The sequence below is a fragment of the Oncorhynchus nerka genome, linkage group LG21, assembly GCF_034236695.1.
Source record: "Oncorhynchus nerka isolate Pitt River linkage group LG21, Oner_Uvic_2.0, whole genome shotgun sequence".
Classification (NCBI taxonomy): Eukaryota; Metazoa; Chordata; class Actinopteri; order Salmoniformes; family Salmonidae; genus Oncorhynchus; species Oncorhynchus nerka.
In genome coordinates, this window is record NC_088416.1 from 21,083,766 (window position 1) to 21,098,442 (window position 14,677).

The following is a 14,677-nucleotide window of genomic DNA, read 5'->3' on the forward strand; positions in this document are numbered from 1 at the left end:
TTCTTCGAGTGGAAAATATGGTTTGTGTTTCAAAAACGAGGTGAACACAATTGATTCAAATCTGAATAAGAGGACAAGGCATTGCTGTATTTGTATACTTAACTATAGCCCTTGTTTGGTTAGCTACGTTGTACAGGATAGGCTACAAAGGAAATGCACTTGCCTGCCATCTCTTTGCCAGGGTCCTTCTGTCTGTCTCTATGCCAATCTGGTGCTGACATTACCACTAGGGTGGAATCTCACTTTCTGCCATGTAGCACATTACAATGTTTCTGTCATGACATCTTCTGGAGAATGTAGGTATACAGAGTACACTTTGAAAATAGCCACAGCGGCATTATCTACTTACAAATGTGGTATCTCGCTTCATACAAGCATGGATGAGAATAGTGTATACACTTAAATGTATTTACAAATGTGGTATCTCGCTTCATACAAACATGGATGAGAATAGTGTATCCACTTAAATGTATTTGTAGCGCTTTCCACAGTCATTTGTCACAGACTACCATTTATTACAAAAGCCAGGTGTAAAACTCTCACAGAGCTGAAGTCTGAAGGTGACATTTGGCATTGAGATGGAACACTTGTGGAAGAAACATTGAGAGGAACCAGACCATATGAAAGATTTAAAGTAAAGCTGAGCGTTGGGGAGCCTACTGGTCTGGTGTAAGAGGAGTGCGGGTGGGAGCAGCTGAGGGAAGCCTAGGGGTACTCAAGCTTCTACATCAATAATTGTGTATGAATGAGGTCAAAACTCTGAATATTGCACAGCCAGGGGGGCTAAAAGCTGAACTAATTCAAACTCCCTAGACCGCTGTGGAGGTTTACTTTGATCTTGGCCCATGGTATAATATGTATGTTTTAGCTGAGAGTTTCAGAGTTAAGCCACTGTTAAAATTCAACCATTCTTTATTTGAAGGTTAGGATTGTGGAGACATTATGACCAACATTTTTTTTTATTGATAGCCTACCATAAATAATAGGTCCATTTGGGTCACATTCCACCAGAATTCAGGTGTTGGAGGACAAGCAAAGCTAATATAGGATGTGTTTTCCTCTCCCCCCCCCCCCAAAAAAGGGGTGGTTTGCTTCTTCTGTTTAGTGAACTTTGCTCTCGATACACTCATCCCTTTGGGCACAAATGTATTGGAGGTAAAGTAGACAGAAGAGAGAGGCATTGAATATTCATTGAGGTGAGACTCTCACCTCATTGTTCCAGACTCTCATCACTTTCCATACAGAATTTTCACCATCAACAGTGTTGGGGAGTAGTGAACATGTAGTTTTTTTATTTAACTCCATTTTGCAGTAGCTTTGTGGTTCAAATAAATTCAAATATAGGTAGTGTTTTCAGTAGTTAATGACTATTTTGCCATGTAGAGGTGTAGCTAACTACTGGAACTTCCCACTATCTTTTTGCAAGAAAATAAAATATGTGTGAAATAGGCAAGAATTTCCTTTCATTATCAGACCTGACACATTTTTACTTGAAAAAGTGTTGGTTTTTAATAGGCCAAATATGCACATTCTGTGAACATCTGACTCCAGAGTGATCTGTTCTTGCAATTTGTAGTCTATGACATTTCAGATTTATATATATATATTTTTTATCATAAAGTAGTTTGGATGTAGTGAACTACTTTTTCAAAGTATATCATAGTTCGCAGCAGCTATGTCCTGATACATACTAAACACTAAAACTATATTTTTCTTAAGGGACGTTTTAGTGTAGCTTAACTTCTTTCAGTGTGAAGTAATTAGTAGCTTGGTAAACTATGTTTTCAGAGTAGCTTCCCCAACACGGAGCACCAATTACCCTCCTTGTGAATATTTACAGTGGGGCAAAAAAGTATTTAGTCAGCCACCAATTGTGCAAGATCTCCCACTTAAAATGATGAGAGAGGCCTGTAATTTTCATCATAGGTACACTTCAACTATGACAGACAAAATGAGAAAAAAAAATCTGGAAAATCACATTGTAGGATTTTTAATGAATTTATTTGCAAATTATGGTGGAAAATAAGTATTTGGTCAAAACAAAAGTTTATCTCAATACTTTGTTATATACCCTTTGTCATTGCCAACAGAGGTCAAACGTTTTCTGTAAGTCTTCACAAGGTTTTCACACACTGTTGCTGGTATTTTGGCCCATTCCTCCATGCAGATCTCCACTAGAGCAATGATGTTTTGGGGCTGTTGCTGGGCAACACAGACTTTCAACTCCCTCCAAAGATTTTCTATGGGGTTGAGATCTGGAGACTGGCTAGGCCACTCCAGGACCTTGAAATGCTTCTTACGAAGCCACTCCTTCGTTGCCCGGGCGGTGTGTTTGGGATCATTGTCATGCTGAAAGACCCAGCCACGTTTCATCTTCAATGCCCTTGCTGATGGAAGGAGGTTTTCACTCAAAATCTCACGATACATGGCCCCATTCATTCTTTCCTTTACACGGATCAGTCGTCCTGGTCCCTTTGCAGAAAAACAGCCCCAAAGCATGATGTTTCCACCCCCATGCTTCACAGTAGGTATGGCGTTCTTTGGATGCAACTCAGCATTCTTTGTCCTCCAAACACGACGAGTTGAGTTTTTACCAAAAAGTTCTATTTTGGTTTCATCTGACCATATGACATTCTCCCAATCTTCTTCTGGATCATCCAAATGCTCTCTAGCAAACTTCAGACGGGCCTGGACATGTACTGGCTTAAGCAGGGGGACACGTCTGGCACTGCAGGATTTGAGTCCCTGGTGGCATAGTGTGTTACTGATGGTAGGCTTTGTTACTTTGGTCCCAGCTCTCTGCAGGTCATTCACTAGGTCCCCCCGTGTGGTTCTGGGATTTTTGCTCACCGTTCTTGTGATCATTTTGACCCCACGGGGTGAGATCTTGCGTGGAGCCCCAGATTGAGGGAGATTATCAGTAGTCTTGTATGTCTTCCATTTCCTAATAATTGCTCCCACAGTTGATTTCTTCAAACCAAGCTGCTTACCTATAGCAGATTCAGTCTTCCCAGCCTGGTGCAGGTCTACAATTTTGTTTCTGGTGTCCTTTAACAGCTCTTTGGTCTAGGCCAATGTGGAGTTTGGAGTGTGACTGTTTGAAGTTGTGGACAGGTGTCTTTTATACTGATAACTAGTTCAAACAGGTGCCATTAATACAGGTAACGAGTGGAGGACAGAGGAGACTCTTAAAGAAGAAGTTATAGGTCTGTGAGAGCCAGAAATCTTGCTTGTTTGTAGGTGACCAAATACTTATTTTCCACCATAATTTGCAAATAAATTCAAAAAAAATCCTACAACGTGATTTTCTGGATTTTTTTTCTAATTTTGTCTGTCATAGTTGAAGTGTACCTGTGATGAAAATTACAGGCCTCTCTCATCTTTTTAAGTGGGAGAACTTGCACAATTGGTGGCTGACTAAATACGTTTTTGCCCCACTGCAGACAGTAACGGTAGAATCAAATTGATTCTCTAACACCCAGCCATATTATGAGTCACACAGAAACCTTGTATTGCAGATACTGGACTCATGTACTACTCATCCCCTGCTTTAATAACCATGTTATAAGTGGCCTAATATATTCAGTACATTTGGAATGAAGACGCTCAGCATTTACATTACAATGCTGTCTCTTTTCCACACCTATGCTGTCCAATAGCAGGCTCTGTCTCATGCTTGTTTAATGCAGTTGACGAGCGACTCATTTCATCGCACGTTGTTCATGGAGGCAGCTGCCATGTGAGGTTTTGGATTGACAGTTCTAAACTGTTGCTTGTGTTCTGGCCCGGGAGGGATCACAGCCATGTTTCTTATGTAAACAGGCTCATTTGAAGAAGAAATAAATGAATTATTCTTGCCATTGATGTTTTATGCATTTTAATTAGCTTTGCGAAATGGGTTCACGACACCTCCCACACAATCAACGAAGCTGGCCAACATTTCTCACAAACCCATTTTCACGTTTTTTCTCTCCCCCCTCTTTAATGCAGACCTTCTTCTTCTTCTTCTGCTGCTTGTTACTATGGTATCATGCTGTAATCCCATTCTCTCTCTAACTGTCAATCTTGTTTTCTTCCTGAAACCCCTTCTCTACCCCCCTCTCTTCCCCAATCCCCTCAAACCTCTTACCCCTCACCACTCTCTTCCCCCTACCCCACAAAACCGCTTCCCCCTCAACCCCATTACTTTCCCTTATTGCCTCAGTATCCACCCCAGCCCCCCTTCCTTCTTCTCCTGTCCCTGATGAATGTGTAACATATGGATTCTCCTCTCTCCCCTTCGCCTCTCTCCCCTTCGCCTCTCTCCCTCTTTTGTGTCCGGCCCTCTCGACTTGTGTGGGCAGAGTTGAAGTGAGTTGTATTATTGTCGGGCCACTTTGGCCTCCATATGCACCTACACCAACAGACTGGCTTTCGGATGTAGCGTGGCATTATGTGTACATATTCCTGTTCCATTCCATTACTTAGAATGATGTGTATTAGGTAGTTAGATTAGATTGCATGTTAGATATTGCTGCACTGTCGGAACTAGAAGCACAAGCATTTCGCTACACTCGCAATTGCATCTGCTAACCATGTGTATGTGACCAATATGATTTGATTTGATGTGCCTGCTGGGGTTTCACGGATGTGCACGCTATGCCTGAAACGTGTGTGTGTGCGCTGAGGGGAGCGGGAGAGTCTATTCTGTGTCCCCCTCAATACCTGCCAACTCCACTAACATGCAGCGGCACACACATGTATTCTTAATGGCCCATCTTTGACAGTCCTGTATATTTAACGCAGGGTCCCCCAGTCCTTGTTTTTGTTCAGCGTCGCGGAGGTGGGGCCCGTCCTCCCGTCCCATTGTAACTGTTACAGGCCAAACAAAGCACCCTGCCACCAAAGGTGGTGATGTCACCACGACGCAACCCCCTAACCCCCCATCCATGTGTGTGTGTGTGTGAGAGACACAACGTCATTAAACTCAGGCATGATTCATGGCAGCCTCAGTTGCTCTGTAGTGCTCATCCATAGAGAAATGATCTGTCTGTAAGGCTCCGGCTAATGAGTGACGGTCAGGACAGCACATCACATAAGGCCTAGATACTGTTCTGCTCCCTCACTCCTACATTGACGCATAGAACATGACTCAGGCTATCACACTGTAATGTACAGGGCCTGCACTCTCTCTCTGGGTCTCTCTCAATCTGCTACTCTGACTGTCTCCCTCTTCTTCCATCTAAATCTCTCTGTCTCTCTTTCTTTCTCTCCCTCCCTGTTTTGGTCTGTTGTGACTCCTCTCACCCCGTCTGGACTCCTCTCACCCCGTCTGGACTCCTCTCACCCCGTCTGGACTCCTCTCATTCCGTCTGGACTCCTGCGCTGGGCGGGGTCGGATCACACACTGGTGTCACCCTGGCTCTAGTGACAGTGTTCTTCTGTTTGACACTTAGGCTGCCACGAATGAGTGTGCAAGGGAGTGCAAAGTGTGAGGGTGCTCCTCTCCTGTCTTTCTATCTTCTTTGTTTACTCCTTTCCCAACACGAGATTATTATTTTTTTTAAACATGTCAACTAAGTTTTTACGTCTTTCATGAAGCCTTACGGCTGTGTTTAGGTAGGTAGACCATTTGATGACCCTTCTTGAACATCTAAGTCCCGTTTGAGCCAATGTAAAAATGATCTGAAGTTCAGTGTTGTGACACTGAATAGACCTCAAGATGACTCGTCAACTGCCAATAGCAGTAACCCTATGGCTTGTGAGTATACAGATGTAGGATATTAATTTGATCCCTCTTTAGTTGCTGATAATTTTCCTGCAAAGCAGGAAATGCAAACTTGAACTGTATTCGAGGTTTAAAAAGGCTTCAACAGTTTGTCATTTCCACTTTAAAATGTCAGACTTGATTTGCCCGGATGAAAAATGTATCAACACTTACAAAAATTTGCCATGAATTATAATTCACATAATAATTCACATTTCCTGTTATTGCACGATTATTTTCCTGCTGGCTCAAATTAAGATCCTACACTTTCAGTTGTCCCCATAGGAGAACAATTTTTGGTTCCAGGTAGAACCCTCTGTGTAAAGGGTACTATATGGAACTCAAAAGGGATCTAACTGGAACCAAAAAGGTTCCACTATAGGGACAGCTGAAGAACCCTTTAAGATTCTAGATAGCACCGGTATAGAAAGATGAGAATATTTGTATTTATTTAACATTTATTTAACTAGGCAAGTCAGTTAAGAACAAATTCTCATTTACAATGACTAAGAACAGTGGGTTAATTTCCTTATTCAGGGGCAGAACAACAAATTTTTACCTTGTCAGCTCGGGGATTTGATCTAGCAACCTTTCGGGTTACTGGCTCAACACGCTAACCACTAGGCTACCTGCTGAGAGATGAGTAATAATGAGAGATGAGTAATAGCTCTTGTTGGGCTACTCGAGCAGTATGTGTGAGTTTATTCCCTGTTGAAGGACTCTGATTTGGAACTGTCTGAACTGACTCATCTTCGCCGGGCTGAAATCAGGAGATGCAATTCAAAACAGCAGAGCCATAACGATGGCACATTCTGTCTGTCCTTTGCAACCGAGACAGAACATTTAGCAGCTCTCAACTAAATATGCAGCATCAGATAGACGTCTGGAGTGCATGTGTGGGTGGATGTGAAGGGATGGAGGAAGGGGTGGGGTGGGTGTTGAGAAGGAGAAGTGAAAGCTCCATTTATCAGAGTGCTTGAAGGTTGGGAGTCTGTTTGAGGAGTTAAGGATAATCTTTTTAGGAGTGGAACAGCCCCAGAGGGCAGAGCAGCCTCCCTCCTCCCAGATACCCAGAGGAGAGCCAGTGGAGCGTTGGAGGCTCTGACAGAGAGCCAGCTGATCTCCATCCTCAGACACACTCAGGTGACCGGCCTCATTTATCTCTCAGCGGGGCGGGGCGGGGCTCCCTCCTTGGCTTTGTTTGTGTGTGTAGCCCATGGAGCCCTGAGGGAATGTGTGTGTGTGTATTTCATTGGGGGGGTGTGGGGGGGTGGGGGGTGTTGTCCAGATGAGTCATCGCAGATGTGCACCTCCCTCCCTCCAACTATGTCCGTCCGTCAGTAGAGCAGAGAGTGGAGTGTAGCGAGTGCATTAGGCACCCTGGGTCATTTGTCATCTTGGTGGATGACACATTGGAGAGGCACAGCACCGCTGAGAATCACATTCAATACAGTCACTGACTGATAGGATTACCCAATCACCGTGGCAACGTCTGTCTCGCTGTTGTTCCGCCACAGTGAATATCAATTCAATATTTTTTTCATGTTTTTTTTTACTCCTAGAGATGTCCTAAGGTACAGAGCAAGTGTGCCACTATAACCTCGTGGATTCTAAGCTGATTCCAGTCATTCATAAGAAAACAGAATGACATCAATCTTGATCCAATTGAACACAAGTGATACTTTGCTGTTTTCTTTTAAATGTTTTTTTTTTTTTGACCACACCAAACAGACTATCCACAGTAAAGGACATTAGGTGGAACTAAACACCTATAGCTCTGGTAACTGTGTATCAATAAAAGTCTCTATGTGACCCTGTGACCTTGCTGACCTCAGCTCCATAGAAAACCATTCGCCATTGGAAGGCCAGTGCTCCCATAATAGCTAATCTGGTGATCATACTAGAACCTTCATGTGACATTTTCCGCCCGTGTGTGGTAAGTGCAAATGAAAAGGTTATGACCAGTAACCTCATGGTTGACCCCCGCCCCCTTCCCTCTCCTCTCCCTCCCAGCCTATTCATTCACCTTTTAGCACCTCTATGCTTCCCTTAAAAGACATTTGATTGCATAGGCCAGAGTGGAGAAACTGGTTTCCTCCATAGTATGGTGTAAAGCACAAGTGCTAATTTTGGGAGTGCAGGGGATTCCTTAGTGGGAATACCCAGTGCCCACACAGACCAGGCAGTTACAGAGAAAGCAGAAGTGGAGGAGGAGGACGGAGAGAAGGATCAGAGGGGACAGTACCGTAACATGATAACCATATCCTCATTTAGTAACACGGCAGACCTTGTGACCGAGGGCAATGCTTGCAATCACTACTACGCAACATAGCTCTGTGTCATAGTTTTGTGGTCAAACCTTGTTACCATAGTTACCAAAGGGAGTTATTGTTTGGGGTGAATTATTTTTAATTCATGGCATTTCCAGAAATAGAGCAGTAAGAAAATGTGTTGTTAAGAAAAGCCTAAAAAAAACTTTAGAGGGACAAAGCCTGAAAGAGGACACGGCCTGTTCTTCTCTTTCAAATAAAAGGCTGGACTAGACGTTGAATTGACGTCTGTGCCCAGTGGGCTAATTCCCAACTTGACCCTGCAGAAACTTTGCTGCTGTCAAAAGTCCACTGACTTAGCTAGCAGGTGCAGCTCAAGTTGTTATCTGATACCTCAGGAGTGCTGGAAAGAGGTATGGCTGCAATGGATAGTGAGAAAGTTACAGACTCACAAATATCATAACCCCCCCCCCCTCTTTAATAAACATATATGTGAATTTGTCCCAATACTTTTGTTCCTCTAAAATTTGGGGACCGTACAAAAAGCGCTGTCATTTCTAAACGGTTCCCTGATATATATGAAAATACCCTCAAATCAAAGCTGACAGTCTGCACTTTAACCATAGTCATTGTATCATTTCACATCCAAAGTCCTGGAGTACAGAAGTAAAACCCCCAAAAATGTGTCACTATGCCAATACTTTTGGAGTTCACTATATATCAAAGTGTTGGAAGTGTAGAGGATTCCTCAGTGGGAATACCCAGTGCCCACACAGACCAGGCAGTTACAGAGAATGCAGAAGTGGAGGTGGAGGACGGAGATAAGAAACAGAAAGCCAGGGCTGAGGGGATGTGGAAGTCACAGGAGGTCGGTGGCACCCTAATTTGAGAGGACGGGCTCGTGGTAATGACTGGAGCGGAACGGGTGGAATGGTATCAAATACATCAAACACATAGTTTCCAGGTGTTTGACGCCATTCCATTCGCTCCGTTCCAGACATTATTATGAGCCGTCCTCCCCTCAGCTGCCTCCTGTGGTGGAAGTACAGTACAGTATAGTGATAACCGTATCCTCATTTAGTAATGACCTTGTGGCCGAGGGCAATGCTTGCAATCACTAATACACAACATAGCTCTGCATCATAGTTTTGTGGTCAATCCTCGTTACCATAGTTACCGGCGGGAGTTATTGTTTGGTGTAAATACTTTTTCATTCAGGGCATTTCTGGAAATAGAGCAGTAAGAAAATGTATGTCGTTAAGAAAAGCCCCCCAAAAAACTTTAGAGGATCAAAGCCTTAAAGAGGACACGGACCATCTTGCTCTTTTAAATAAAAGACTGGAATTTCACGATAGAATGCAAAATTCCAACCTCAGTCAATTAAACGTCTATTCCACGATGGTTCAATGTAATTTCATTGAAATGACTTGGAAACAACGTTGACTCAACCAGTATGTGACCAGTGGAGAGAGACAGGAGAGAGAGAGAAGAGAGAGCGTGTGTGTGCGTGTGTGTGTGTGTGTGCGTGCGTGCGTGCGTGCGTGTGTGAGTGGGGGACTCCACTCCTGTGTCAGTGATGTGGGGCAGAGAGGTTTCCCTGAGATAAGTCACTCACTACACACGTTCCCCATCGAAAACCCTCCTCATCGACATCCCTACAGCTCCGGGCCAGACGTTGCAGAGCTTGGCATATTGCCAGCTGTGACGGAAGGCTGTGGTCTCTGTGTGTGTAAGCGCTCCTGTCACTCACAGACAGGCGCTAGGGAGCTAGTGCCTTGTGTCAATAGAGACAGAGAGTGTGGATGAGCTAAAGGAACCAGTGACAAGGACGAGGCCATTCCTCAAGGAGATCAGACAATCAGAACTATTGTCTCAGGGGGCTTGCAAATCCATGCACGATCCCACAGCTAAAAACTCAACTGCATTGTGGTTGGTTGTGCGCGAGGTAGGCTTCACTACTACTGTCAGGCACTGTCTCGTTTGACATTTTATAGAGGGCCACACTGGTTGTCGTTCACTGCAAAAAGTTTCTACACTGCCTCAATGTCCAGGCAATAGCCTGAATGAGTCTGTGTGCAGTAGGTTGAGAGAGAAAAGATGCCCCCCAAGTGCATGTTAATTGAGAAGAGAAGCCATGCTTTTCAATATCCCCAACCATGAGCTCTCTTACTCTGACATGTGTTGTGTGGCACCTGTGTGCTCGGTGTCTGGAAAGACCTCTTGCATAGGCATGGAGCCGGATCAGTCAGCCGTGGGTGGCCGGAATCGGATCCCGTATTTACTCTGAAACAAAGTATTTTGAGTATGCGGCAGCTCAGAGTGAGTATACAGTTTCCTCCTGCAGTCCAGTTGATCAACAGGATGGTGATGAAACCCTAAGCGACACCTGATAAGGTTCCATTTCATCATGAGTGCCTCGGCTGCTGTTTTCTGTTCAAACCTCACGCTCTGTTGTTATATCATCATTAGCACCAGTCATCGGCCTCGTTAAGTTATATCTTTCTTTGAAGTTCTTTAAGCCTTTTCGAGACCTTGTTTATTTTACATTTAATAAAAGGTCTGCCCCAAACTGGCATTTTTATCAACATTTCTTATACAAATATGACAAATATAACTGAATTTGTTCCATCGAATAGGCTCCCACAATCAATATCACTCAATTGGTGATTCCAAAAATACATCCTGAATGATTTTCAATCACCAGCCACAAGTACTGGAGTAATGAAGTCACTACTACTGTTCAAATGGCCGTAGCTGGTTTAAACAGAGCAAATTAAATTTGAATGGAACTTAACTAAGAAAGGCCTTCTCTGAATTAAGGTCAAATACATTGTGCTTAGATTAATAATGAATCAATCCCTGAGTTATGCCTTTAATGAACTACTAAATCTAATAAGTGAATGGGGATTTTAATAATTGATTAATTGGCTTCCATCCAACCCCTAACTTCTTCACAAATAGTCAGTAAGCCTATGCTCTTTCTTTGATGCTTCAGCCCTTGCAATATGAATTTATTCAATTCTTTAACATAACAGAGATACTATATGTCCTTCACCATGTTTGTTACAATGTCCATCGAACCTCACTGAACTGAAAAATGACAACCCAATAATCCGTGGAGCATTATATTAGGTGCCTGCCTTGGAACCATGTGTTCTTCTGTTATTGTCACTGGTTGTGACTGCCACCTGTCCATATAGACAGCACCCATCCACCCACAATTATCAATGGGCCATTTGAGCAAATAGGCATATCCATCAACAAAAGAGAAGATAGAGCAAGACGACACCACAACTGACATGTAGAATTGTCTTGTTCTACAACTGACATATGGAACTAGCATATAGAACTCTTGTTCTTGACCGGTGTGTGTATAAAGGGTTAACCTGCCACACACGTGTGTTTTCAGCAGGGCTCTAGGCTTTTGGGGACCCTAGGCGAGATTTGGTTTGAAGGCCCCCCCTCACCTCGTGGGCAAAACATTTTAGTGCCCCTCTCTTAACGGCAGAGATTTTTTTTAAGTACTGCAATTCTACACATTTTGCCATGGGTGGAGAACGTTTTTCAGTTTAAAAGCTAATTCTGTGAAATTCTGCACATTTTGCCATGGGTGGAGAACGTTTTTCAGTTTAAAAGCTAATTCTGTGAAATTCTGCACATTTTGCCATGATTTATGCCATGTTACTTAAAAAATATATTTTTGGTGTTTTTTTCACAAGTATATGGTGAATTTTCAAAACTAAGTACAAACTCGAAACCCTACCTTATGTTCAGAACCTTTGATTGTGCCTTCATTGGGGTTTCACACATCGTTCATACGAAATCATAGTTGTCAGTGAAATACCATGAGAACATTTAGTGTAGTGACCAATAAATCCAGTGGTGATTTTGGCAAGTAAATCTTGGTGCGGGAAACTCTCAAAAAACGTTTTAGATGCATGCCAGCAAAGCCACAACACAACACAATACATTAATTGCACTATAATGATTACAAACAATGCACACAAACTGTTAAAAACATAGCTGATATGGCTGACTTGCTTAAACAAATGTGGTTCCTAATGACAATTGAGATGTACAATCTATGGCATAAGGAGACGATGAGCGGATAAGAGGCAATCCGTAATTTTGATTAAAACATTAGTGAGCGATCTAGGACGGACGTAGTCAATATAACCATTTGTTCAGCACTGTTGAAATGTACAGCGACAGAATTCAGAACATGGGCCGTTCTTACAGTATTCTCCCTGTACACCAAGTCAGAACCATAGGCTAAATAAAGGGGGCATATGAGCAGACAATGAAAGATCTTACAATATTTGATGATTACATTTCTCTAAAACAGGCTATAGGCTACATGTGCACCACCAAGTCAGAACAGTAGGCTAAGTTATGAAGGCGAAAGGGACCAAATTATTAGAGTGAGGCACATGAGCTACCAATGGCTTACTACACAACATACACTTAGTACTACTTTGTTAACTACAGTATACATATCTCCCTGGCATATTACATCATTTATGCAGCAGCATACAATACTTTTTTGGAGTTACCTTGTTGTGCTGTGCTCACTTGAAAAGGAAGGTGGCTCGGAGGTCCTTCGTGGGCAGATTTTGTCATCAAACTTTGTCATCAAAGTCTGGCATTCTCAGAATTTATGCTGCTTTCAAGACAACTGGGAAAAAAAGTTAGCCACTCATTCCTTCCAAACCACTCATTGTTGAATTTGCGATTTACAAGTAGTTGTGTAATGTTTATGTCCAATGGCAGATGAGCACCGATACGTTTTATCTATAATTTCTCTTCATATGACAAGGATTGAAAGGATTTGCCAGTAGATTGTCGACTTGATTCATGATGATGACTACTAGCTGGCTAGCTAAGATTTTGAAAGTATGATGTTGACATGATCAGTCCAATCAAAGCTACAATAGTGATATGTGATTTGATGTCATTTTATCTGTGGCCAATGACCTTCTTGGATGGAAACTTCTAATGCAACTCTATGGCAGCACCCAAGGGGCTTGACATTTCTAGCTCTCCCCGTAGATTTTGCGGTGATGTAGTGTCCACATGAGTGACAGAACACTGAACCAATCACGGCGCAACTAGAGAACATTACCAACACCTACGCTCCGTATTTTCCGCATGCTGGCCCTCCACCACAGACAGCACTAAGCTAGGCTGAAACACCTGCATTTTGGAGCTGCCTTGATCAAGAAAACAACAAAAGAGACCATGTTTGTCTGTGGCTTTTATTAACTCAATGCTTTTTTTTTCTTCCATTGTTGTTATTTTGGCATTAATACATGTCACATATCAGTTTGCAAACAACCTTTTTTTTTTTGCTAAACAGGTGGGGCTATTTGGTCTCCATTTAGTAATTTTAACAACCATTTATTCCAATATCAAAAATACAAGGTACATTTCAAAGCTTATGTTTGAAGCACTGAATGGAACAAATAGTAGATTGTAAATATCCACTGAGTGAACAAAACATTAGGAACATATTCCTAATATTGAGTTTCACCCCCCTTTTGCACTCAGAACAGACTCGACCTGTCATTGCATGGACTCTACAAGGTGTCGAAAGCGTTCCACAGGGACGCTGGCCCATGTTGACTCCAATGCTTCCCACAGTTGTGTCAAGTTGGCTGGATGTCCTTTGGGTAGTGGACCATTCTTGATACACACGGGAAACTGTTGAGCTTGAAAATCCCAGCAGCGTTGCAGTGCTTGACACACACACACACAGACTGACACAAATGTGTGTGCCTGGCACCTACTACCATATCCGTTCAAAGGCACTTAAATCCTTTATCTTGCCCATTCACCCACTGAGTGGCACACATACACAATCCACGCCTCAATTGACAAGGATAATAAAATAATAAAAAAGATCCTTCTTTAACCTATCTACTTCCCTTTGTCTATACTAGTTCAAGTGGATTTAACAGGTGACATCAACAAGATTTTCAACCACATTCACCTGGTTAGTGTATGTCATGGAAAGAGCAGGTGTTCCTAATGATTTGTGCACTCAGTGTAATTTTCCACACAGTATTTGACTAACTTGACATACATTTTTTTTTTGTATCCAATGGCAGGTTGTGAGCATGTTGAGAAATATGTCAATCTTACAGTTTCTTTGTCCTTATACAGTACATACTGTACGTAGGACAAATCATCAGAAATAGAAGTATTGTCAAGTAGTTGGCTATTGTCAAAATGTAGCACGGTGTTGTATGCTATTTCTGCTCCATTGCGACATTGTACAAGATCCCCGTTTCTATGTGACTTGTCAACTAACACAGTATCCACCTGTCTCTCTGCTTGAAACGTACCCTTAGTGCCTGGTCCGTAACTCAGCCATGATTACTAAAAGTTTAGATAGCTGCGTAGACTAACTTATCAACCAAAAAAAGGATTAGCTGACATGGGCTAATTGAGTGGTTGTCAGTGACTGACATAACTAGAGGGAAACTGCTGATGCACAACTACATTTCGAAATTGCACCTTGTGTATACTACTATTCTAGCGCTAAACAGTAAGTTTAGACCCCAACTGAGTTCCCCCTTCAGTTTTTATTGTTCGGGGCCCCCTAGCGGCCGGGGGCACGAGGCAACCACCTATATCATTTATGCCAAAGACCGGCCCTGGT